This window comes from Balaenoptera physalus, assembly GCF_965194825.1.
Source record: "Balaenoptera physalus genome assembly, chromosome: 6".
Classification (NCBI taxonomy): Eukaryota; Metazoa; Chordata; class Mammalia; order Artiodactyla; family Balaenopteridae; genus Balaenoptera; species Balaenoptera physalus.
Genome location: NC_138885.1, coordinates 83426713 through 83448126, shown reverse-complemented (window position 1 = coordinate 83448126; position 21414 = coordinate 83426713). Strand labels below are relative to the sequence as shown.

General features: G+C 39.4%; 1 protein-coding gene and 1 long non-coding RNA gene across 13 annotated transcripts in view; both read left to right on the top strand.

The window, feature by feature from the left end:
* LOC309663379 (uncharacterized protein) overlaps window positions 1-21414 on the top strand; it is a 214727-nt gene that overhangs the window by 15023 nt on the left and 178290 nt on the right. The window lies entirely within an intron of this gene.
* LOC309663466 overlaps window positions 11342-21414 on the top strand; it is a 201182-nt gene continuing 191109 nt past the window's right edge. The window contains exon 1 of the long non-coding RNA XR_014265301.1: window positions 11342-11465. This is a non-coding gene — a long non-coding RNA (uncharacterized lncRNA). The remainder of the gene's footprint in view (window positions 11466-21414) is intronic.

The following is a 21414-nucleotide window of genomic DNA, read 5'->3' as shown; positions in this document are numbered from 1 at the left end:
ACAGAGACTAAGCAGACTCCATGGGTTAGTGGAAGCAATAAATAAATAGAATCCATGAGATAAGTAAACTGAGAAGTAGCCAGAGGGCAGAAACAACAGCAGGAGGAAGAAGCAGAGAACAAAGAAGCCGAATCAAATGAATAGAAGGACATCTTGTGCAGGAAGAACAAACATCCTTCTATGTGACGACCACCCCGGTATTCCTTTTGGGACATGAGAATTACTAGATGATCCCAGAGACCAATAAACAGTGCTCTTCATGAGGCCTGATTGCTCCATTAAATTGACTTCCCATACTTGCCTCCTAATTTCCTCTTGTATCGTATATAGTAAATTCCCATCACCCGAGATCAGAGGCATGACTGTGCTCCTCGTAACCTGAAACCTCCTCACTAATACCTGGGTTTTCAGCCATTCAAAGCATAGACTTTAGAGAGGAAATTAGTACGGTGACCAAGGGATCACTGGCCAACTGGTTGAAGGACCCAGATTTGTAACATAGCTTGAACCACCCCACCCCTCCCCCCCACCACATGAAGCCACGTTCCAGTCGTATCAAACTACTCACAACTGTACTCAGAGGCTAAGTGGACTTTTATGCTTTTTACATTTTGATCATGTACTTCACTCTGTCTAGAATTTCTGGTTTTTTCATCCTCAAAAAAATACCTCGGCTGGATGCTGTTTGCATTCTCTATGAAGTGTCTCTGACCGTTTCTCTCCCCACACTCTTGTCTACCGTCTTTTAAATGAATTCTTCCCTCTGCACTGCTCTCTTAGCTACTGGTCTATGTTTCTGTAGTAACACTTATAAAACATATTGTAATCAACTCCTTATGCATCTGTCTCTGAAATGAATTATGTTCCTAGTACCTAGCATAGTACTTCACAAATGGTAATTTTTTAATAAATGCTTATTTGGTGAGTGAATGAATGAATGAACCAAGAAACAAATGCATTGAGTCACGTATTGAAGAGTTCTGATTCCAGAAGTCAAGGACAAAGCTCCTTGACCAAGACACCCTATTCTCAATTCTCATGCTTGAAACAATAATATCTCTTATCTATTGGGATGCTTATTATTTTCCAAAATTATATTGCTTTTGCGCTACATTATTTCTTTGATGATATTGTTGCTTTATAGATGTTAAATAGCCATGTTAGCATTTTTTTTTTTTTAAAGATTGGGAGCGTTTTATTTATTTATTTATTTATTTATGGCTGTGTTGGGTCTTTGTTGCTGTGCATGGGCTTCTCTCTAGTTGCGGCGAGCGGGGGCTACTCTTCATTGCGGTGTGAGGGTTCTCACTGCGGTGGCTTCTCTTGTTGCAGAGCATGGGTTCTAGGCGTGCAGGCTTAAGTAGTTGGGGCACGCGGGCCCAGTAGTTGTGGCTCACGAGCTCTAGAGCACAGGCTCAGTAGTTGTGGCGCACGGGCTTAGTTGCTCCGTGGCATGTGGGATCTTCCCGGACCAGGGCTCGAACCCGTGTCCCCTGCATTGGCAGGCGGATTCTTAACCACTGTGCCACCAGGGAAGTCCCGCCATGTTAGCATTGATTCTAATCATTTCCCTAGTGAGGAAGCAAATTTTTTTAACTTTTATTTTTTAATTATGGGAGAACTTAAATATTCCCCAACTAAAAAAGCATGTGATAAATATACTCAATGTTGTGGTTTCTGAGTATGTTTATACAAGTAAATAAACACACAGAATCGCTCTCCTGCTGTGAAAGTACTTCCTATTACTACTGCCTCATATATGCATGTATATTTTTCAAATCAAACTTATCAGAGGGGAATAATTTCAAGAAGTATTGTTTTTACAATCCACTGCTGATGGCTCTGAAAGTGAATTCCTTAAGAAATTTTATAATAAAACCAGTTCTAAAAAGCCTAGTCATGGTCATAGCAAACATCAAATAAAATCTAAATTGTTAGTCTTTTCACAAGATCTCTTTTGAGTAGTGGCCCTTTAAAATCTGGTAGTATATTTTATAGCTTTCCTTTACTTCCCTAGGGAGTTATCAGAATTAAGGCCTTTGCTTGAATGCTTTGATGACATGTCATGATTGGCTGTTAACATGCAAGAGGTTGCAAGAGCCAAACAAAATGGATTCCTAGAAACTAAGGACAGATTTTTTAAAAATAGCATCGTCTGAAACTAAAGGTAATTAGAATTGATTTTTAATTTCCACCATTAGCCATCTAAGAGAGGGTTTGCAAATATATGTGAATGAGATGGGGTATTGCCCAGTTCGCATGTGTTTTTGTGGGGGTGGAAGGGAAACTAATATTTTTTGATTATTGTCTTTGTGTCAGGCAGTTAACATACACTTTCATTTAATCATTACAACACTCCCTCTAAAATAGGACTCTGATCCACAGTCCATAGATGGGAAAGTAAAGGTAGGAGAGAGAGGCTCCAGGCCACACAGTGCAGAGCAGAACTGAAATTCCAACCTAGTTTCTCTGACTCCAGAGTTTGTGTCTCTACCACCCAATATAGGAGGCCAGGTTATCACATCACAACATATAAATAACTCTAATTAAATGTAACCTATCCTGGATATCATCCCCCAAATGGAATTTTCTGCTTGGAGATATTTAAAAAAAAAAAGAATAGAACAGGGGTCAACAAGCTATGACCTCAAACTTGTTTTGGTAAATGAAAAGGTGCTGGAATGGTGCTACAACCATTGCCAATGGCTGCTTCCAAGCAAGAGCAGTGTTGAGCAGTTGTGACAGAGGCCACACGGTCTGCAGAGCCCAAAATATTTACTATCTGATCTTTTTCAGAAAAACTGTGCCAACTTCTGGAATAGAACCTTTGTCAATCAATATGCAGTGCTGTCCCAGGGAGAGAGGTTCAGTGTTGGGCAGACACTTGGAGAGCTGTACTGCTGGGCAGGTGCTGGGGGATCTGCTGACTCTGCCCCATCCTGGAGGAAGTATTTTATAAAATGAGTCAATTCCACTTGCCCTGACCTATTGTTCATCAAGGAATTCCATTACAGAGACCATTCTCTGGGTACCATGATCACTGAAAACATGTATGAAGAAAAACATTAAATAATATAGTTGCTATAAAAACATAACCTTACGATAAATTAGTAGACTAGAAATAGAAAACTAATACATACAGAAAAACTTTTCAAGTTTGGTTTAGGCTGCCCATCCCTGAACCAATTAAACATTGGTAAAGGAGATGGGGTTATGGTGATGGGTTTAAACTAATCTTGGCCACCACTGGCCACCCAATATGACAGCTAATCTTAAAGGTGGAGTCAAGTGTATGTTGACAGAACAATCACCATATTCACTACAATAAACATGATTTTGTGATGAAGGGTCTTTTAAGACATAGCATAAAAATATACAATCCTAATTAAACAGTACAGTTGTCATTATTATTCTCCCATTTGACACACAGATTTAACTGATCATAAATGACCAAAAATCTTCATCATACAATGTCATTGCTTGACATTTCTAAAGGGTATTTCTAGAAACTTTTGAAATTTGCAAAATTGAGAAAAACAGAAAAATTTCATATATTAATAGTTTTTTGGCTTTCTTCCTGTTCCATTGATAGACATGTCATTTCCTATGCACAGAATCACACCCTACAAATTACTGCCTTTTCTTTAATTCCTTTTTAAATAAAAAATTAATCTAGTTTATTTTTGAGAAAATCACATGTTCACACGATTAAAAATTTTCAAGGTAAATTGTCTCTAGTGAGAACTCTTTCCTATCTCTGTTCCCCAGTCACCCAGTTTCCCATTCCCCTCTACCACCAACGTTTCCATTTTCTTCTGCATCATTCCAGAGATAACCTGTGCCTTTATAAGTAAATATGTATATATATTGTTTCCCTCCACCTCTTTTTTACAATATTCTGCCCATTGCTTTTTTTCCTTTATAATATATCTTGGTGATCTTTTTATGTGATACATATCTTGCTTATTCTTTTATAGGTCTTCATAATATTCCATTGATGGATGTACTGTAATTTATTTGATTAATCCCCTATTGATGGACATTTGAGTTATTTCCAGTCATTTGATATTACAAACAATGCTGCAATGTGTAAGCCGAGACATATGTCATTTCTCACGTGTGGGAAGATATCTATTGAATAAATTCCTGCCTTTTCATCTTTCACCAAAATTTCATTTTCACTTGATGAACAATTTTTGCACCGGGAATGCTCACTAAAACACTTTAATCTCTTGTTTGATATAAAAGACTCATTCATGTCATAGACTGAAACTACTTCCAAATTATATATTCCACATACTAACTTACACCAAAACTCTGTTGCCTGGCTAAGAACAATCATTTTCTTAGAGCTTCACTTGTATTGCCAGAACTAGCAACTGGGAGACACACACACACAAAATAATAACACCATTGACTGCCTATGAAACAAGTTGAGAACAACACCAGGAAGTTGAGACACACATGCCAGGCAGTTTTCTGGCCTTGTTCATCAGCACAGCAACTGACTTACTGGTCTCAGAAACCTTTCAGTTCAAGCTGACATCTCAGCAAAGTCTCTAGGTTTGTGGCCCTTCTGGGGAAGCTTGTATGTGTCCAAAACTTTGAAAAGTTTTCCTGTCAGAGTTTGCAAAATTGTAACCCCCTGGCTATTTCACAGGATCCCATTAGCAAGGGTCAAGAAAGCTAACGGCATTGTTTTCTAGTTACCAGCCCAGAGCAGAAGCCAACAGACTCTGAGCAAGGCCCATACAGTTTATTTAATGTGGATTATATCACCCCCTTATCAATGAATGTTCAGTCAATGCCCTAGGTGATAGGAGCTAAGTGATAGGATCCATATGATAAAATTACAGTAAAAATACTAGCTAACATTTATTGAGCATTCACTATGTGCCAACCACTAAGCTAAGAGCTTTACATGCATTCTTGTTTCCAAGTTCAGTCCATTGCAGATTTAAGCAAGGGTGTACAAGAAGCTCATTCCTTCCCCTTCTGGTCCCTCTCCCAAAGTAAACCCTGATCCCAGACTCTCATTTGTCCTAAGAGCTACTAAAATGAAAATACCCCTGCAAGAGGGAACACTGTAAACGGAACCAGGTTTTATACATCATTTTGCCTGATTTTATCGTATTCTTAACAGGACAACATTTTAATGGGAGAGCTCTATGGATGCGTTGTTAGGTGGAGACAGACTGCCACTGACAGGGAGGCACTGATACACAGTAAAAGTTCAGTTTGCCTCAGAGTAGTCTCTGGAATATAATCACCACCATCGCCCCTTCCCAATTTTAACCCCCACTCCCTTATGAATGCGTGGGAAAAGCAAAGGCCAGGATGGATTTTTTGACTCTGCATTGTTATAATAATTAACTTTACTTAATGGTTCATTAAGTATTGACATGCTCAAGGATCAGTAACTTCTAATCAATGCATTAGACCATCTTCAGAAGTTGCTTATGGGTACTTATGAAGGGTGTTTGGGACTATGCCTTTAGTCCCAATCAGCTCTAAGAACAGTTTCATTTCATAGCAATTTCTTTTTCAAAGTAATTTTCTTAAGAGTTGATCGTGGGTCTTTAAGCACAGACTGAAGACTATCTCTCACAGAGACATAATTTATCAAGGCCTAAAACCACTCAGACTGAGGAAGACCTCTGACTAATTGTTGTGAGGGGTGGGCAAGTGGAGTGGAATGCCTAAAAAAGTGGGTCACGCAGCTAATCACAGGGTTAAGCCAAGAGTTAAACAAAAGACAATCTCACTCTGTCTCTTTGATCTGTATCCAGTCGCTGGCATTAACTTAGTTTTTGAATCTTTTGAGTTCCCACAGGGAACTGGGCTGGGCTGTATTATTTATGGCCTCTCCTGGCTCCAAGTGTAGCTTGCTGAGTGAATGTCTGGGGCAGAGGGAGAAAAAAAATCCTGTGGGTGTTCCACTGCATACAAGCCCTAACTGAAAGCATAAAACTGGGTTGCAATTACCATGCCCTCTCCATTATTTCCAGAGAATTACCCAGGAACATTACTGGAAATGAGCTGTCTTGTCCAGTCAGCTCCCATTCTCTCAGGAAGGTTAGAGCCCTGTGAATTTCACAACCCTTGCAGCTTCTTCGGAAATGCATTATGAGTTTCCAAATCTCTTGCTCAGCCTTGATAAAATTCCCAAGTGATTGCAAATGTGAAAATAAAACCCAAAGCTACTTTGTACCTTGGTATATATGAATAAGACAGGGAGTGAAAATTGCACATAAGTAACCTAGACTTCATAATCATATGGACTTTTGGGCACTTAGTGGAATCCACAATCCCTATATGGCAGAAATAAATATTGTTAATGATACAGGCTAACTCTTGTCATATACCTCAGCAATTCATGGAATGTTGGAGCTGGTAGGAACTTAAAGGTCATCTACTTCATACCTTCATGTCATGAATTTGAGACCAGAGAGATTCAGTCACTTATTGATAGGCACTCAGTTCATATGGTAGAAAGAACACTTAGCTTAGAATGAGAAAACTTGAACTTGAGTCTTCACCCTGCCCCTTTCTGGTGGTGGTTTTCAGACAAGCCAGTGAGCCTCAATTTTATATTGGCAAATTGGAGTTAATTTATGCCCCAGACAGGCTGTGAATATTGCTTTGGTGGGTAGGAACAAGGAGGTGCCACTAGGAACTTGGAAATAATTTAGCTCTTACAGAGTCAAACTAGTAAAATTCACACATAATAGATGAGAAAGTCACATGAAATTGTAAACTTATGACAGAAGAGTTGTTTTTAAAATAAGTCCATTTTCCCCCTGATTTTATAGAGTACCATGTGTCCATTGTACTGAAAAAAAAAAAAAGAATAAAGAAGAAAATGCAGATTATGAGTAAATGCATGGTGAATGCATTCCAGATATATGCTGGAAGAATTCCTCATATTCATGAGGATGGGATCATGCCATACATGCTTTTGACTCTTAGCGAGATATTGGTATAATCTTTCAATGTATTTGAGAGCACTCAGAATTCTAAGCAAAATGAACTGAGTATAATATCTGGGAAGCCAATCTTATCTGAAATGTGATGGTAATATGATAATCCAAGGAAAAACTGAGCGAATAAAATAAGCACGATTGGCAAGAAGCAAAGCAAAAGGAAGCCCCCAAATGCCAGAATGTAGACCAGGCATGGGGCTAGATTAAGCTTTACAAGCTTTACTTAATTTAATCCTCTCAACTACTCTACAGAATAGGTACCATTGCTATTTTCATTTTTCACATGAGGAAACTGACGGTCAAGGGAATTAAATAATTTACCCAACATCATGCTATTAATAAGTGTTAGGAACTGGAACGTACCCAAGCAGTACACTTCCAGGGCCTGATTTGTCTAATTTATATTTTATTTTTACTAAAGTTACACATACATATAATTTTTTTAAAAATATTTATTTATTTATTTGGCTGTTCCGGGTCTTAGTTGCAGTACTTGGCATCTTCGTTGTCGTGTGCAGGATCTTTAGTTGTGGTGGTGGGATCTAGTTCCCTGACCAGGGATCAAACCCGGGCCCCGTGCATTGAGAGCGCAGAGTCTTAACCACTGGACCACCAGGGAAGTCCCAACACATACACATAATTTAAAAAATCAGAGTTCTTCAAGGTTTGTTTGAAAACAACAGTCTCTAGTCCCTACCTCCCTATCCCATTTCTCACAATCTAGAGGTAATTATTTTCATTCCCTACCTAAACAACTGATTCTTAAGGTATTTACCTCCATATTGCTAAACAACTTGTTTTAATTCTTTGTGGGTTTTACATTTTAGACATTCTCTGTTGTCATTCCACTCTAGAAGATGAGGATTTAGCCCTCTGTCTCCCTCATTCCCCACTCCCATCATGAGCTCTCTTCCCCTCTGCCTGTTCTCTCTATGTAGTCTGCTGTGGACTGAATGATTGTGCCTCTCCAAAATTCATATGTTGAAACTTAATTCCCAAGGTGATGATATTTGGAAGTGGGGCCTTTAGGAAGTGATTAGGTCTTGAGGGTAGAGCCCTCAAGACTGGAAGTAGTGCCCTTATAAAAGAGACCCCAGAGAGATCCCTTGCCCCTTCTGCCATGTGAGGTTATAGCAAGAAGGCGTCATCTATGAACCAGAAAGTGGGCGCTCACCAGACACCAAACCTTCCAGTGCCTTCACCTTGGACTTTCCAGCCTCCAGAACAGTAAGAAATAAATTTCTGTTATGTACAAGCCACCCAGTCTGTGGTGTTTTGTTACAGCAGCCTGAACAGACTAAGACGGTCATACTGTGATTTTCATTATATCTAATATTCAGTTGTCAGAATTCCTTGTCCCTCTTGTTCTGGATTTTTTGTTTATTCTTCAATACAAATTTATTGTGTTCCTACTATGTGCCAGGCACTATTATAGGTGCTAGCTTATGTCAATGAAAGTTTATCATAAGATTCTCAGGTGGGCATCTATTTTTACCCATTGTTCTGGGCAGTTGGTGGGCCCTTCACTCTGGAAACTGAGATTGTAGGATATTTTCATTAATTTTTTTGTTATGATTTACTATCCTCTGTTCTTTTCTTTTAGTAATCCTATTATTAGATATTGGACCTCCTATACAGCTCCTCTAATTTTCATCTTTTCTCTCCTACTATCCATATGCTAGTCTTTTACTCTACTTCTTGGGAGATTGCCTTAACTTTATCTTTTAGCCCTTATATTGAATTTCTCATTTCTATGTCATGTTTTTAATATCTAAGTACCTTTTGAGTTTACTGACTATTCCTTTTATAGCTAACCTGTTATTGTTTCATATCTTCTCTTATCTCTCTGAAGACAAGATAGTTTGTTTTCTAAATTTTCTCTTGGCAGACCTTGTTTCCTTCAAGTTGCTTTCTTCTGTTTGTTTTGGTGTTTAGCTTACATTAATAGGCATTCCTCACATATCTGATGATCACTGGCTGTCTAGTTTTATTTTAAGAATGGGGCACTGAAAAGAGGATGCGCTGCATGCAGAAGGGGATTCTCCGTTGAGTTTACTACAGGATGATGTAACATAGGCCAACATACTGGACCCATGTCAGTATCTTTTCTCTGAGGCTAATTAGATTACCCAGAGAATTCTTCCAGCCTTTTGCCAAGAAAACATAAGCCTGGCTAACAGTGTTCTGGGAACCAAGTGGAGGAAAAAGACTGAGGAAGTCTCAACACACAATTTAAATATTTACATTTAATCCCTGGTATTCAATATAGTAGTCCTCTTCCTTTCCCCGATCTCAATCTAGAGTCCTTCTGTTAGTTCTTGGCATGGGAATAAGCTTTCAGTTTCATACTGAATGAGGCAGAGGCAGTCTCCTGCCTGCAAGGAATAGGAGTAGGGAATTAGGGATCTACCAGCTTCTTAAAAAGACTTTCCACTAAATCCCCTGTGTTGTAATCCCCACCCTCATTCTCACTTCCTAACGTATCTGTTGCTCCAGTTTTTTTAGGGCTCTGTATTGTAAACTGGGTTGGTTATCATCAAGTTTAAGATTCAGCTTTATTGACTATCCTAATTCAGTTAGTACTTGTCTCTCTGCTTCCTAGTTTCTAAAATTTTATTGCTGTTGTTTCCTATCCCATTCCCTTTGTCCTTGTGCATTTTATTAAAATTATTCTATAGTTTTCTTAGCTGGGTGAAGGAAGGAAGGGATTTGAGTGCTTATGTTCAATCTGACATCTTTAAGTGGACTGATCCAGACCCTACGGTGTTACCAATACATTACAGAAAAGTTTGCAAGGTTTGTTCTAACTATTCTAGAAAGACAGATACTAAATCTAGCAAACAGAAACACAGTCACTAAAGAACCATGATAACCATAGTTGGACAAAATGTCCATCAGGACTCTCCATCTTTTTTTTGTTTCGATTCCATGCTTACTGGAAATCTTCTAATTATATAAAATTCAATATGTCTGAGGTAAAATTCATAATCTAACACCCAAACTAGGTTCTCTTACAGTGTTCACCATCTTAGTAAGTGGTACCTCATTCTTTCAATTACTCATGTCAGAAACATTGGAGTCATTCTAACTCCTTCCTCCTTCTCAGCCCCCACACCTACCCATCACCATGTCCTGCCTATAAATATTTATAACATGAGTCCATTTCTTCCCATCTCTACTCTGAAGACCCCTGTTCAAGTTACCAATATGTCCTACACTTGTACCGCTGTCTCCTAAATGATCTCCCTGCAACCATTACAGCCCCCTCACCTGTCCGTTTCCCACACTGTAGTCATAGTCACCTTTGCAAAATGCAGGTCAGATCTTGTTCTATACGATCTGCTTAAAATCTTCAGTGATTTCCCACTACTCTTTAGATAAGGACAGCAATCCTTAGCAAGGCCTGTAAGGTCCTGCAGGGACTGGCCTGTCTCCTCTGGCCTTATCTAGTGGTATTCCCCCCCTTGCTGTCAGCTCCCCAGCCACGCTGCCTTTCTTTCTGATTCTCTTTTTTCCTGATGCTCTCCCTGCTACCCACCCCTCACTACAGGCCACTGCAGGCAAAACAGCTCCCTCCTACAGCTGCCCCTAATAGCCTAACTGCCCCATTCACTTGGTCCCAAGTTCTCACCTACTGATTCCTTAGGTCTTGGTTCTAGAGTTACTTCCTCAGGGAAACCTGGTGAGGTCAGACTTCTATTTAGTATAGGCACACAGAAACATGCTTCATTTCTTTATAGCACTTATTAATTAGGCCCTCATTTTTATGACTGTTTTATTAATATCTGCCTCTCCTGTCAGATTGTAAGCACTATAAGAGCAAAGAGCATGTCTATTACTTTTCATCACGCTTTTCTCAGGACATGGCTAATTGCTGACTTTTCTTTTAAGGGTTGATTTAAAAAGGAAAAACTAGTATGTATCGTGGTTGACATCTTCCTCAAAGTAAGAAGAATTTCAGTATACTGAATATCATGCAATATTTCCTTTAAAGATTCAAGGTCACCATTATAAAAACACATCGTGTAATATAGTAAATTTCTTAGTTTTTTGAATATGTAGGGATATCAACCATGATGTTAAATAGCCTCAGACTGATTGTCCAGAAGAAAAGCGAGGCAATTTTGAAGTTTTCTAAAGGGAATTTGAATTTTTTAATGCTTAGAAGACTAACAGATTGGTTCAGCTATCACCTTCAAATATAGGAATCATTTAATAACAATTATTATTATCGTTATTGAATACTTAGCATATACTTTATTATCATTATTGAATACTTAGCATATACTAGTAGTAATCAAGAAGTTTAGGGCTTCCCTGGTGGCGCAGTGGTTGAGAGTCTGCCTGCCAATGCAGGGGACGCGGGTTCGAGCCCTGGTCTGGGAGGATCCCACATGCCACGGGGCAGCTGGGCCCATGAGCCACAACTACTGAGCCTGCGCGTCTGGAGCCTGTGCTCCGCAACAAGAGAGGCCGCGACAGGTGAGAGGCCCGCGCATCGCGATGAAGAGTGGCCCCTGCTCGCCACAGCTGGAGGAAGCCCTCGCACAGAAACGAAGACCCAACACAGCCAAAAATAAATAAATTAATTTAAAAAAAAAAAAAGAAGTTTAAAAACATTATCTCATTTAATCCTCACAGCAACTCTCTGAGGTAGGTAACTGGTAGTATTTTCACTTTACCAATGAAGAAACTCAGGCAAGTTAAGGAAGAGGTTAAGAACTAACTGTGGGTAAAGGCAATCTGGCTCTAGAGCCTGTAGGTTTAATCCCTTTAATGAAAAAGGTGATGAGCAATTCCTTTCAGGAGGCCAGAAATTTGACCAAGGAAAACATCTTAAATGAGGGAGAGCCTTCATTTGGACAGAAGGAAGAATCATTTAAAAGTATTAAACATTGCAATAAACTATTTTTAATAAATAAGTTGCATGTTTATTCTGTTTAGCTTTGAAAACTAGAGTGGGTAGGAATACAGCCCAGAGGGGTCAGTTAATTGTGTATTTAAGAACAGGGCAGCACAGGGAACTCTATTCAGTGCTCTGTGGTGACCTAAATGGGAAGGAAATCCAGAAAAGAGGGGATATATGTATACATATAGCTGATTCACTTTGCTGTACAGTAGAAACTAACACAACATGGTAAAGCAACTATACTCCAATAAAAAGTAAAAAAAGTAAAAAAACAAACAAACAAAAAAACAGGGCTTAGACCTGATTATCTTTTGAGGTCCCCTTTTGTTCTCCAACTCTGGAAGGTTGTTTAGTGCCAAGTTATCTTTTGTCTTCAACCTTTTCCCTGGTTGAAAGTTTGCCTAATGTAGTCAACTCGTTTATGGTATTATCCCAGGATAGCTTATCCAGGGCAAATCTTGCCTTATTGAGTTTAGCAATCACTTTGCTTAATGACTTGCTGTGTTAACAACTTGGCATACGCTTCATCCACAGTCAGCACCTACTCAGTTTAATTACTTGCTTTGTTGATGTTATACTGTCTTCAGGGAAATACTTTGAAATCCAAAACTTAACTGACTCCTGTAGTACCAGTCACCCGCCCCCCCACCCGCCCCAAATGAGATCATAAATGATGCCACAGAGGAAGAAAAAGGAGAAGAATTTAAAGAAATTGACATGATTGTCATGAGGAATTTGATGAATACAAAATGAAAAAAAAGACAATCTGACAATAAATCAGAACAGCAAGAGTCTATAAGAATAGTGTTAGGAAGACTAAATCATTCTTTAAATTATCTTGAGGCTTGCTAAAAATATGCTAAGGATACTTTTCAGAAATAGATTATATTTTTAAACACCAAGAGAGCCCAACTTTATGGGGCAAATGGTCTACGTGTTGGCAGCTGCTGTGTAAAAGGAAAGCATGCTGCATCTCTTCCCTTGACTCTCCATGGAGCTGCCCTGATCCAGGAAAGCCTTTATTCTCCAATCCTCATGCAAGAGAAATCCCATCCTGTTGCCCTCACCCGGTGCTATGCTGCAGGACTCCGACAAATGGCTCACACTTGCTTTGGGAGAATGCTTGTCTAAAGGCCTTAAAACCTTAAAACCTGTGTGCTCAACTTCACCAAATGCCATATGTCTGCCTGTCTTATCTTTAAAAACCTTCTTCAGTCCTCAAATGAATCATTAGAAAAAGATGGGAAGTAACAGGTGAATTGTATATCTGTTTGGACCCTAGGCAAGTTCTCTGCAGGATTGTCTTTGGCTTAGTTAACTAAAATATATATATATATATTCCCACAGTAGGGAGTCTAAACTGGTTTGTGGAATTTGAGATCAAAAGGTCAGGGGCAGCCTACCCATGGGCTTCTGTAATGTTTGAATGAAAGAGAGCACTTGATGTATATATACATATAAAACCAGTTAGCAGTTTCGATTGTCTTCACAGGACAGTGCCAGTGGCCCCAAATGACCAGTGACTCTCCTGTATGTGAAGATGATTGACATTATCATTCCCTAAATACACTAAAGCTCTAATTTTATAAGGTTTGTCATATTTGGAATTCTTAGTTCAATGTCTCTCTCATCCCCAAGTTCACTGCAGGCTTTGTCTGCCCAACTTTGAATGGTATCCAGGGAACTGTATGATGCAATACCCAGCTCCTCACACTTTATACCCTAATGACATCCCCAGACCATGATCTTTTATGAGGCCAGGGGAATTACAACTGTCTTCTCTGATGCATTCCCAATATTTAGCAGAATACTTGTCATAATGTAAATGCTCAATAAATAGGTGGGTGGATGAACAAAAAATAAATTAATGGCCTGGGTGTGTTTTCTTACTTTCCTCAGGACCCTGGGAAGGTCACTTAATCCCTGTGTTCCCAAATCTGGCTGTACGTCAGGATCACCTTGGGAGCTTTTTAAAAAACAGGGATTGGTCCCCACCTCCAGGCACTCCAAACAATAGTTTACATAACTCTCACAAGTGACTGTGATGTGCCACTAAATTTGAGAAGGGTCTAACCTCACTTTCCTCATTTGGGAAACAACTGGCCCTGCTGCCTCACAGGATGTCATTAAGGTCAAATATCTTAAACTGTAACATACTCTAGCAAAGAGGGGGGCTGTATGTGACCGCACAAGGTAGGACAAGACTGGAGGCTGACCAAATAGACCTGCCAGAGAAAATGAACACACAATTTCAGAACCCAAGCGGCACATACATGACTTGTCAAATTCTAAGATTTCAATGGGATCTGAAAGTTTTCTGAACAAATCAACTCCTTACCTCTTTGCCTATAAATCTCCTACATCTGTCTCCCTTTGGCTAATCCTGGCAACAAAGCACCTATTTTATATTAAAAGTATGGGAAGTTTAGGGGCATCCCTGGTGGCGCAGTGGTTAAGAATCTGCCTGCCAATGCAGGGGACACGGATTCAAGCCCTGGCCCGGGAAGAACCCACATGCCGCGGAGCAACTAAGCCTGTGCGCCACAACTACTGAGCCTGTGCTCTAGAGCCCGCAAGCCACAACTACTGAGCCCGCGTGCCACAACTACTGAAGTCCACGCGCCTAGAGCCCATGCTCTGCAATAAGAGAAGCCACAGCAATGAGAAGCCCACGCACTGCGACGAAGAGTAGCACCCGCTCGCCGCAACTAGAGAAAGCCCACATGCAGCAACGAAGACCCAATGCAGCCAAAAATAAAGAAATAAAATAAATAAATTTTAAAAAAAAGAGTATGGGAAGTTTATTGGAAAGAGTAGTCTGAGGAAAGACCATTCATTCATTCCCGGCTGTATTTATCTACTTGCTCAACTGGTCATAATTGGTCATTTCAGTCTCATGCAAGATGATACCTCAGGCTGCTAACCCCCTAACCTGACATCAAGACAACTGTTGAAATACCATCAACACTCCACCTAGATTCCCTGGATTCCTCTTTTTTATCTGCCCATCCCCCCAGCTTCTGCACAATTAACTTTAATGTAACTTCTGGCAGCCTTCTTCAGAGAACTACCTTTGGGCTACAGGAGCCCCTTAGGATGCACTGGCAGCCAGAAATGGGGTGGGACAGGGGTGGGGGGGAGTTGATGTTCTGTCCCCTCACCCCAGGGCAGCAGGTAGTCAACTTCTGACTAGTAGAGGAGTGTGAAAGCCCAGATCACTTGCCTTGAGACAGAATAAACTATGCAGTGTCATTTACACTCCAGAGCTCCCCTCCCCTATTCTACTACCTCCACTCCCTTACTGGCTTCTCATTTAAGAACTTCCTTGATAATCATTTGCATGTAAATCTTCATCTCAGCATCTTCCTCATAACTTCCTATCTTGCTCAGCTATAGGTATTTTAACTTAAAAATAACTTTCATTTGCATTTGTCTGATTACTCGGAATGTGCATCTATGTGTCCATGAGAGTTATGTCAGTTGATTTCTTTTGTGATCTCAAGTCCTTTGCCCATTTCATTAATTCAGATTAGATTCTTTTTTTTTTTGAGGTGTAGTTTACATACAGGAAAGTAAACAAATCTTAGTGTACAGTTCAACGAATCTTTACATATGTACACACTCATGTAACCACCACCCAGATCAAGATATAGAACATTTGTGTGTGTGTGTGTGGTATCGTTGATTTATAACATTATATAAGTTTCACGTGTACAACACAGTAATTCACAATTTTTTAAAGGTTATACTCCATTTATAGTTATTATAAAATATTGGCTATATTCTCTGTGCTCTACAATATATCTTTGTAGCTTATTTATTTATTTATTTTTTAGCTTATTTATTTTATATATAGTAGTTTGTACCTCTTAATCCCCTACCCCTTTCTTGCCTCTCCCCTCATCCCTCTCCCCACCAGTAACCACTAGTTTGTTCTCTATATCTGTGAGCCTGTTTCTTTTTTGTTATATTCACTAGTTTGTTTTATTTTTTAGATGCCATATATAAGTTATACAGTATTTGTCTTTCTCTGTCTGATACATTTCACTAAGCATGATACCCTCCAAGTCCATCCATATTGTTGCGAATGGCAAAATTTCATTCTTTTTTATGTCTGAGTAGTATTCCATTATACACAAACACACACACACACACACACACCACATCTTCTTTATTCATTCATCTGTTGATAGAAACTTAGGTTGCTTCCATATCTTGGCTGTTGTAAATAGTGCTGCTATGAACATGTGGGTGCATAAAGATATAGAACATTTTTAGCACCCAGAAGCTCCCCCATATCTCCTCCCAGTCAGCAGTCACCACTCCAAAATATTCTAATCGCTATCATCATAGATAAGTTTAGCCTGTATTATACTTCTTATAAATGGAAACATCCTGTGTGTACTCTTGTGTCAGGCTTCTTTCATTCACCATTGTGTTTGGGAGATTCATCCATGTTGCGAATATCATTTATTATTTTTCATTGCTGTGTTATTTTCTACTGTATGGATATACCACAATTTATTTACTCATCCTATTGTTGATAGAAATTTGGGTTGTTTGCAGTTTGGAGGTATTATGAATAAGGCTGCTGTGAACATTCTTTACATGTCTTTTGGCAGATATAGTTTCTGTTGCACAACAAAGCAAATCAGCCATATGCATACACATGTCCCCATATCCCCTCCCTCTTGAGCCGCCCTCCCATCCTCCCTATCCCACCCCTCTAGGTCATCGCAAAGCACTGAGCCAATCTCCCTGTGCTATGCTGCTACTTCCCACCAGTCAACTATTTTACATTCGGTAGTGTATATATGTCGATGCTACTCTCACTTCGCCCCAGCTTCGCCCTCCCACTCCATGTCCTCAAGTCCATTCTCTGTGTCTACCTCTTTGTTCCTGCCCTGCAACTAGGTTCATCAGTAACTTTTCTTTTCTTTTTTTTAGATTCCATGTATATGTGTTAGCATACATTAATTGTTTTTCTCTTTCTGACTTACTTCACTCTGTATGACAGACTCTAGGTCCATCCACCTCACTGCAAATAACTCAATTTTGTTTCTTTTTATGGCTGAGTAATATTCCATTGTATACATGTGCCACATCTTCTTTATCCATTCATCTGTCGATGAACATTTAGGTTGGTTCCATGTCCTGGCTATTGTAAATAGTGCTGCAATGAAAATTGTGGTACATGTCTCTGTTTGAATTATGGTTTTCTCAGGGTATATGCCCAGTAGTGGGATTGCTGGGTCACATGGTAGTTCTATTTTTAGATTTTTAAGGAACCGCCATACTGTTCTCCTTAGTAGTTGTATCAATTTACATTCCCACCAACAGTACAGGATGGTTCCCTTTACACCACACCCTTTCCAGCATTTACTGTTCCTAGATTTTTTGATAATGGCCATTCTGACGGGCATGAGGTGATACCTCATTGTAGTTTTGATGTGCATTTCTCTAATAATTAGTGATGTTGAGCATCTTTTCATGTGCCTCTTGGCCATCTGTATGTCTTCCTTGGTGAAATGTCTATTTAGGTCTTCCACCCATTTTTTAACTGGATTGTTTGTTTTTTTGATACTGAGCTCCATGAGCTGTTTGTATATTTTGGAGATTAATCCTTTGTCTGTTGTTTCATTTACAAATATTTTCTCCCATTCTGAGGGTTGTCTTTTTGTCTTATTTATGGTTTCCTTTGCTGTGCAAAAGCTTTTTATGCAATCCCTATCAAACTAGCAATGGCATTCGTCACAGAATTAGAACAAAAAATTTTACAGTTCGTATGGAAACACAAAAGACCCCGAATAGCCAAAGCAATCTTGAGAAAGAAAAACAGAGTTGGAGGAACCAGGCTCTCCGACTTCAAACTATACCGCAAAGCTACAGTAATCAAGATATATGGTACTGGCACAAAAACAGAAATATAGATCAATGGTACAGGATAGAATGCCCAGAGATAAACCCATGCATATATGGTCACCTGACTTACAACAAAGGAGGCAAAGACATACAACGGAGAAAAGACAGCCTCTTCAATAACTGGTGCTGGGAAAATTGGACAGCTACATGTAAAAGAATGATATTAGAACACTACCTAACATCATACACAAAAATAAACTCCAAATGGATTAAAGACTTAAATGTAAGACCAGACACTATAAAACTCTTAGAGGAAAATATAGGAAAAACACTCTTTGACATAAACCACAGCAAGATCTTTTATGACCCACCTCCTAGAGTAAGGGAAATAAAAACAAAAATAAACATATGGGACTTAATTAAACTTAAAAGGATTACTGTTGTGTAACTACTACTACAACAAAGATAGAAAACGTTTCCATCACCCTAATTATCTTCTATTTTAACATAGAAATATTTACAATTTTGATGCAACCATCTATGACTAATCTCCTATTTCTCTATTTTTAACACACTTTGTTAATTTTACCAGATGAACTCTAGAATTACTCTACAAAGTCTCAAAACAAATACCATTGCCTTCTTATCTAGAAACACAAACATGTAATAAATACAGAGTCCTAGCTCTTGAGTTGGACAAGCCAGCATAGGAATCCCAGTCACTTACTTGCTGGATGACATTAGGCAAGCCCCTAAGCCTCCCTGATACCAACTTCTTCCTCTGTAACTGATTATAATAATGGTGCCCGTGTCATGAGGCTGTTGTAAGAAGTGGAGAAGGTAACTATAGCAGTTGCTTGCTATTTGCCAGGCACCGTTCTGAGCACTTTATTTGTAGTGACATTTAAACCTTATAACAATTCTGTGAGATATATATTGTACCTCTCCTGGTTTTACAGATGGAGAACTGAAGCACAGAGAAGCTAAGGAAAGCAAGTCAGGCTCAAGAGTGTGCCGGCTGCTGCACTGCTTCTCAGCTTCATAGATAAGGAGGTGACACAGGGAAAATATGGAGCGTAGGCCCTAGCACAAAGTACACAGAAATGCTAATTTTTATTATTCATCTTCTTTATACATTCAATAAAGTTATATAATTGTCTTCATATCGGTCATGCACATTTCTTGTTAAGGCTACTCATAAATTTTTTATGCCCTTTCATACTGTGTGCATGGAATGTGTCTTTTTTCCATGATGTTTTCTCATTGGTTATTTTGAAATGTGGAAGGCTACTGACTTGTTTATACTGTGTAGCTAAAAGAACCTCAGCAGCACTTCAGTACCATTTAAAATACCCCTCCAAAAAGTAATTTTAATTATGTATAGTGCTCTTTTAATAGCAAATGAAGTTAGTAGATAGGAAGTGAGAAAAAAATGAAGATTAGAAATAACGCTTTTGATTCTTTCCTCCTTGGTTAAAGAGAAAAGAGAGGGGAAAAAGTAGAAAGAAATAATTCACTCATCTGAGAATAGTACACAAAAAGCCACAGCACATTATCCCTCCCCTACAAAAAAAATGCTTTATTCTCAAGCTCCTTTTCTTATGTGATACTTTAAAACAATATTTACAGTTTAAATTAACTAAGTGAATTTTTAAATGTCTTCTCACCACTTGGAGAATTCTGAGATGAGCAAATACTTTTCCTATCTGGATGTTTGTTTTATTCTTCTTGAGAATCTGATCAGGGAAAAAAGGAGGGGAATATTTCTTTTGAAAAATTGATTTTTCTTCAATAGATAGCCAAATGTTGTCCTTGTTTGCAGGACAGGGGAGTGAGTGGGTGGGGTGGGTAAAAAGTTTCTCTTGGGTAAAACATTCAAAGGTTTTGACCTTTGTATAGTAGCTGTATTTAAAAGTGACTATGTCAGCTCTCTTGGGGACATTTTAGTGCCAGTGAAGGTACATCTGTGTCAATGTAACATAATGACTGATCTGCTCTCAGTCAGGAGGCCAATGGGAGAAGGCACTACAGTCAAAGAACAAGTAGAATAATCAAACGACTTTTGATTATTCAAAGGACTTAATCAAAGGACTGTTTACAAAAGGTATGGGCAGGTGGAGGAATTCTAAAGGATGGTGCAGTATGCCAGGGCCGGTAATACTGAAACTTACCGCCCCAGACCGGAAGGGAGTGGGTGAAGGAGCAGTGATAGGAACTTGGAAAGCCTGTCGATAAGGCCATGTTATAAAGATTCCAAAAGGGCAGTCACATCCAAATCCAATACTAAACCTAATGTGCTCAAAGGAGGCCCATTTACAGCACTAGAAAAGATGGTATTTCCCTCTAGCCACTCAATACGTGTTTCTTGAAATTGATTTTATTAAATATAAGAACATCAGCTAACGTATTCATCAAAACTTCAGGTTTGTAAATGACAAAGACCTACATCAAACTGGCTTAAACAAAGAAAGAGAATTTATTTGTTCGCAATTGGGAAATGCAGGAGTACAGGTGGCTTTATATGTAGCTGGATCCAGGAATTCAAGCAGTTGTGACTCTCTGAGGATGAACAAGCATGAGAAGAACTCTAGCACTCTCCAACTCCTCATTCATTCCTCATTCATAGGAGGAGTGATCTAGATCTGCGGGCACACTGATGCAGTGGGGGCAAGTAGGGGCTAAAATATAGCAGAACCTCAGGTCACCGAACCATGAGCCATAGCCTAGGAGAGAGTTATTCAGCTGGGGAATTGGAAAAAGTATCTGGCGTGTGGGCATGGTTCGGCTCTCCCAGTGTCCTTCATTTTCTCTGATAAGATGGTCTGTCTTCCAGTCTGCCCTACTACCTTGTGCAGTCTGCAGTGGAGGGCAAAGTCTAAAGGTCTCAGCCATGCCAGTGACTGGTTGTAAATCCGATTAACTAAGGAGCAGAGTGTTAGAAAGTTCTTTTGGGCAGTAATCTAAAGTCATGACCTCAGTCAGCTTCTCAGTAATAAAATGATTTCATCTCCATTTACCTAACGTCTCCATCTATCTCTCAATTATTCTCAATTTAGGCAAAGAGGGGTATTATATTTTGGACCCCTAAAAACTCCATCAACACTTACCAGGATACTGTCTACTCTTTACATTTCTCAACAGTGCTTTCCTCTCTATGCTTGATTCTCAGGCAGATTTTCCTGATTTTGGAGTAAAGACAGCCTAATGAAGTTCAAGATTCAGTGATCTTTCAGCTCGCAATTTCTGTGAAAAGAGAGTGCTTCTTTTATGATAACCCTAGCAAATATTGTGGGAAATTTTTTCATTGGTTCGACTTGGGTCATGTGTCTATCCCAGGACAGGAATAGAGCACCCTGACCGGGCACACCTGGGTAACTTGACTACTCCAGTTGCTGGGGGATGGGTCAGCCTAACCTGAATCACATGGGGTAAGAATGGGGACGGGACTACACTCACGTGCAGCTTGAGCAGAAAGCAACTAGTTTGGTCTCAGTAGATTGCTAAAGACCTTGCAAATGCTTTGAAAATTGTTTTCCTTATTTCGTATTATTACTGGTTGTCAACGGTGGCTATACATTGGAATCACCTGGGGAGCACACCACCCCAGACCAATTAAATCTCGGGGATGGGACCCTGGCATTGGCATTTTTACAGCTCCCA